Source organism: Callorhinchus milii, unplaced genomic scaffold (assembly GCF_018977255.1).
Source record: "Callorhinchus milii isolate IMCB2004 unplaced genomic scaffold, IMCB_Cmil_1.0 Scaffold24, whole genome shotgun sequence".
NCBI lineage: Eukaryota > Metazoa > Chordata > Chondrichthyes > Chimaeriformes > Callorhinchidae > Callorhinchus > Callorhinchus milii.
The window spans coordinates 7,609,439-7,615,594 of record NW_024704765.1 but is presented as its reverse complement, the minus strand read 5'-3'; positions in this window follow the sequence as shown (position 1 = coordinate 7,615,594).

The window sequence follows — 6,156 nt, the reverse complement described above, 5'->3', positions numbered from 1 at the left end:
AGCGAAGATTACTGTGAAGGTGGGTGGTTCGTGTATTAAATACATCTTTAATTTTGAGGGCACTAATTCCCGGGTTTTCGTTTTACTCGGATCCCTTCATTAAGCGCCTCGGGATGTCCCACCGCACAGCGAAAGGCCGTGAGTATAATTTAATTTGTTGTTGTTGATTCGGGTCTTTACATTAGTGCTGGGAAAAAAAAGTAAATCGGTGGGGGAACTTCACCCTTCGCTCGAAAACCTTTCACTCTGTGGCCAAAAGGGGAATTTATTACTTGCCAAAAGTTTAAAATGGCAGATAGCCGGGAAAATGAATTGTAAGAATGAAACGATCAGCCCTTTGGCACAGACCGACAGACCAACCAACAACCAACAACCAGACAGACAGACAGAAGACAGACAGGAATTAATCCTTCAGGAATTGCGGAGTAGATAGGGGGAACATAAGGATCGGTGGTTTACCCTCGCGGGATCCAGTGTGAAATTCCCAGCCCTGATTTCCAGGAAACCTCGATTCTCATGAAGTGCCTAATGAATTCATTGACATTCGATTTATAAAAACATTAAGCTATTGATACGGATAATACGTCAGAGAGCACTGTAGGTTTAGAGTTGCAAAGGGGGCACTTTTAGGAGAGATGCCAGGAAGTATTTCTTTTAATTAATGACTGGAACAGGTTACCAGGAACGGTAGTTGAGGCGAGGACACTGCGACTCATTTAAAAGCAGCTTAAAGCTGTGACTGGAGAAGTATGGAGGTTGGGGGGGGGGGGGGGGGGGGGGGGGGGGGGGGGGGGGGGGGGGGGGGGGGGGGGGGGGGGGGGGGGGGGGGGGGGGGGGGGGGGGGGGGGGGGGGGGGGGGGGGGGGGGGGGGGGGGGGGGGGGGGGGGGGGGGGGGGCGACGGATGGGTGAAAGTTCTGGAGGGATGAGATCAGATGGACCGAAGGACCTTCTTCAACCAAACTTAACCTTGTGATCTTGTGATTCTGTGGTTTATTGAAAGTTACACCTATTTTTCGGGACCGTGTTTTCGAATGGAAACTCTTGTCAGCTTTTCCGCCTTCTCGTTCTCAAAACGTATTTTGTGTCCCCGGGTAATTTGCCGGTGACCTTTATGGAAAATTGCATGAGATTATTGATATTAAAAACCTGACCTGCCTCAGACAATCAATATCTTGCGTCGGGGGCTTGAAGGGGTGGTTCAGGCCAGTTCGCTGGGACTTGTTTTAGAAACGTCTCGATGGTGGGTCGGGAGGGCAGTCCTGCCGGGTTTTTTAGAAGGATGAAATCAAACGGGCCGAAGGTTTGTGCGAAGTAAATCTATCTTTAATTCAGGTCTTTATGTTAGTGCCGGAAAAAAAGTAACACAGTGGAGACACAGCTCTTGGAATGAGCAGTGTTTCCAACACTAATATAATCTCGTCACCCAAACTAACCGTTCGATTCCTATATACCTCGCTACTTAACCTGTCTTTTGAGGACCTTCTCATGTCAAAACATTCTCTCCCAAGAAACTTCTACAGCGGCGTCCCACAAACAGTCGTGCAGTGACTGAACAATTTGATCCAAGTGATTGCCGGTCAGGACACCGGGGAGAGACAAACTCTCTCATTGCCTGCCGCACTCACCCACAAAATACACAGTCACTACACTTGGCAGTAAATGACCTTAAAGCATGGTTAGACGTTTCAGTGTTATGAACACTATAACAAATGTAGGGATTATTTGATATAACAACAGAAGATCTACGGCAACCACATCTCACCTGGGTTCTTAATGGTTTATAAATCACTCCAAGGAAACACACTAAAGATTCCACCTGCTCTGAACTGATGGTAATAAGATCTTTGGGCTATCTGACTGGTTACTTAGATTTAATTAATTGGAAAATAATTCAAAGAAGATGTCAACTGTGATCAATCAAAGACCTTTTGGAAGAAAAGAAGTGGGTGCTCTCAAACCTGCTGTGAATGACCTTATGGTTTACAGTCACAGAGGACGGCTGGCTGGCTATTAAATCTCAGGAAATCTAGCATGTCTAAGAAACTACACCCCTCCCTCCCACCTCCCTCCACTCATTCACACACACACAGCGCCTTTCACATCGTGAGGACGTCTCAAAGCGCCTCACAGGAAACACTGCAAAGTGCAGTCGCTGTGTATTTGTGGGAGAACGCCAGTTTGCGTACAGCAACGTGCCACGAACAGCCATGAGCTCAATGACCAATTTTATCTGGGGGATTGTTGGCCAGGGCTCCGGGAGAGACAAAGCGAATAGCACCGGGGGGGGGTCTTCATAACGTCCAAAAGAAAAGGGCACAGACTCTATTTAGAATAATAATAATCCTTGCATTTGATACAGCGCCTTAACACGTCGTTGAGACGTCTCAAAGAGATTTGTCTGATCCAAAAAACCTTGGAAACCCTCCCCCTCCCCCACCTAAGAATAGAGGAATTTTGTGGCTCCCCTTAACCACCCCACACTCCCAACCCATGTATTAACGAGCAGAAAAGATGCATTGGAAATTAAGGTTAGATTTCAGACGAGTGGCAATCAAAAAATATAGCCGTGGTTAACGACTGGAAAGAATAATTAACGTGAATTATTTTCGACCCTAGTTTTAGCAAATCATTAGCTAAAATCATACTGAATTACTGATGAGACATTAGGTTGATGGCATCAGTCCTTTCTCAGGAACCAAAGAAGAATTCATTCACAAATATTCCTGATTTTAAAGGGAATAGAACTGATTGCCTGACCCAAAATAATAATTTAGTACAACGTCTCATCGTGTCGTCTACACTGTGTATTGTAGTGACTGTTATTCCGTGGCAAACGCAGCAGCCAATTTGAACACAGCAACACCCCCACAAACAGCGAGCAGAGCCTTGTCTGCCCTATCAACCCCATCCTCGCCCAACTCCACCGGCTTCCCATCACACAGTGGATACAGTTCAGGATCCTGGTCCTCACCTTCAAAGCCCTCCACAGTCTTGCTCCCCCTACCTCTTCGAACTCCTTACCCCCTACCATCCGGTTCGCTTCCTCCGCTCAGCGGGCTCCGGCCCGCATCACATCCCCCGCTTTGCTCGCCCCACTATTGGTGGGCGAGCCTTCTGCCACTCTGCCTCCACCCTCTGGAGCTCCATCCCACAGTCCCTCCGCCTCACCGCCCCCCTAGCCACCTTCAAGACTCTCCTCTTCGACCGTGCTTTCGATCTCCCTGCTTCCCCACCCTGCCCCACCCTGACCCCCTGCTCGGGTCCATAATTCCGTCCAGCACCTTGGGACGTCCTCCCGAAGTGAAAGACGCTATACAAATGTAATTTTGTCATCGTTTGTTGTTGTTGTTGTTGTCGGGGGCACCAGTTAAAACAAGCACCCCCGTCTGTGCCCTGTTCAGGTGGACGTTAAAGATCCCATGCGCTCCTCGAAAAGAGAAGGGAGTTTCTTCTGATATCCTGGACGACAATTCCCCACCCCCACAATAAAATTAGTCACTCACTTTAGCCAGATGGGATTTTGGTTCAACAACAACAACAACAACAAGATTCCATTTATAAAGTGCCTTTCACGTCAGGAGGACGTCCCAAGGCGCTGATCCCAAGATCAACATCTGATCCAGAGGACCGCACCTCCTCTCCCCCCCCCGCCCCCCCACAAACCCCACGCTACGCCTCTCATCTATCCCCACCCCATCACTGCGCTGGACTGCGAGCTCAACGTCCCAAAGTGGGGCTTGAACCCACAGCCTTCCAACACCGACCCAGAGCGCTGGTGGGTGTTAGATCGCAAGCGTGAAAATATAAACTGTTCCTTTTTTAAAAATGGTTGACTCGGGCCAACCTGTTCACAATCAACTCGATCCCCTGCAGGTTGCCCTCACGGGAGCAATGCTATTAGGCTGGGACACACTCGACATTAATCACTGGGTTTATGTAACCGCTGGATGCTGAAACTTGATAGGAAGCAGCCGCCAGTGTAAACAAACCTCTGCTGGGGACCTTTCTCTCACTTTTAAGAGCTTTGTTGTGTCTCTCGTGTGCCTTTAAAGCTCCAGACTTGTAATAACCTGAGAGGGGAAAAAAGTAGCCTTCAAATTGCACTCCTAATATTGCAATCCACGGCGGGAAGAAAATGCTCCCCGATGCTTTCGAGAAATATTAGGGAGATATTTTTGGTGACTTTAACGTCTCCTGGAGGAATTCTGCTCCCTCCCTCCTCCCCTGACATAACATGCGGTTGAGACGTCTCAAAGCGCTTCACAGAATATATTATGCACACGCTGAATATATAACGCAAACGGAATCCACTGTGTGTTTTGTGGGCCAAATGCGGCAGCTAATTGCACACAGCAGTGTTGCACACACCGTCGTGGATTGAGTAACCAGATTATTATTATTAATATTATTTTATGGGGGTGGGGGGGGTTGGAGTTTATTATCCCCGGAAGCCAATCGACTAACAACCAGGTTACTACTTACTGCTAGATAAAAAGAGGCGTGAGGAGTAAGGAAACTTGCCTAAGGTTTATCCCTGCCTGGGAATCGAACACGGATCCTCTCACTTGCGAAGTGAGTGCTCTAACTGCGATGCTACAGGACTCCAGGAAAAAGGACAAGGTTTGCAAAGCCCTTCTCTATCCCAACAGCTCCGAAACCTGCTGCTTTACAGAGGCTGTCAGGACCAATTAAGCCCGGCCCGGCTGTGATTTATAATGCTGGCAGAGGCTATCGCTTTCGTTAAAAAAAAATCTGGAGAAATGCAGCACCACTTACATTAATTAGTCACTGCTGACCCTGGCAGCCATGGCTTTATTGACGAGTTTAGAGCATCTCAACTTAGTGCACTTAATGCTCTCTCCGGCCACAACTCCGGCATAAGGACTGACATTCTGTTTATAATAATCCTTGCATTTGATACAGCGCCTCATCAGGTCATCGAGACGTCTCAAAGCGCTTCACACAGTATACTGTAAAGCGGAGCGACTGTGTGTTTTGTGGGAGAAACGCGGCAGCCGATTGCGCACAGCAGCGTCCCCACAAACAGTCGTGGATTGAGTGACCAATTTTATTTGGGGGATTGTCAGTTAAATGTATGAGCTTTGTTGGGGGCGGGTGTCTGACACAGGATGATTTCTTAATAAGAAAAGCAGCCTCGCCTACATTCAGATGTCATCCGGTTACCGAAAGCAAATCCTCCTCCACCCCCCTCCCTCCCCCCCACCCCACTCCCACCGCCACAACTCAGATTCCCTATGAAGAAATCCGATCGAAATCATCCCATGTAAGACTCACCCCTTATACCACCACCCACCCCCGACCCCGGCTTGTCGACGATACCAAGAGAGACATTTCTAGCTCGCTTGCAAAACACAGTCACTACCCTACACTTCACAGTAAAATCTTGTGAAGCGCTTCGAGACGTCTAGTCTGCATCCGACGCAAGGGTTATTATTCCTATGATAGGATTGATAACCATGGAACCTCTGCTCGTGTCCGCTGTCAGACATGGTGGATCAGCGAGTAAGTGTACTGCAGACATAAGTTCCCGTCGTTTATGGGTCTGTAGCCTCTCTGAAAGAGAGACCCAGTGCGTTACAGTGCGAGGCTAATGGTCCATCATCCTGCACTGGCTCAGAACAGCTCGCAACTGCCATGGTAACCCCAACACTCGTTAAATTCAAGCTAACCGTCCTAATTGCAATTCCGCCCAGTCTCAGCCTGCGAGTCAGCCTAACCTCTTTAAACTCCCTCCCCCACACGCTTGTAATTAATAATTATAATACCGCTTCAAAAATAATAATCTTATTAATAACGCCAATCATAATTATTTGGTCACTTCAATCCGTGACTGTTTGTGGGGGACGCTGTTGTGCGTAATTGGCAAACCGCGTTTCGCCCACAAAACACACAGTCGATTCACTTTACAGTGTATCCTGTGAAGCGCTTTGAGACGTCTCAAAGACGTGATGAGGCTCCATATCGAATGCAAGTATTATTAATAATAATTAGTACTAATCCTACAGTGTCTCGGGACACCGGGCGGGGGGGGGGGGGGGGGGGAGAGAGAAATTCCCTTCTCTTTTTGAGCAGTGAGATTTTTAATATCCACCCGAACGCAGATGTTTTAACATCTCCAAATATTCCAGCACACA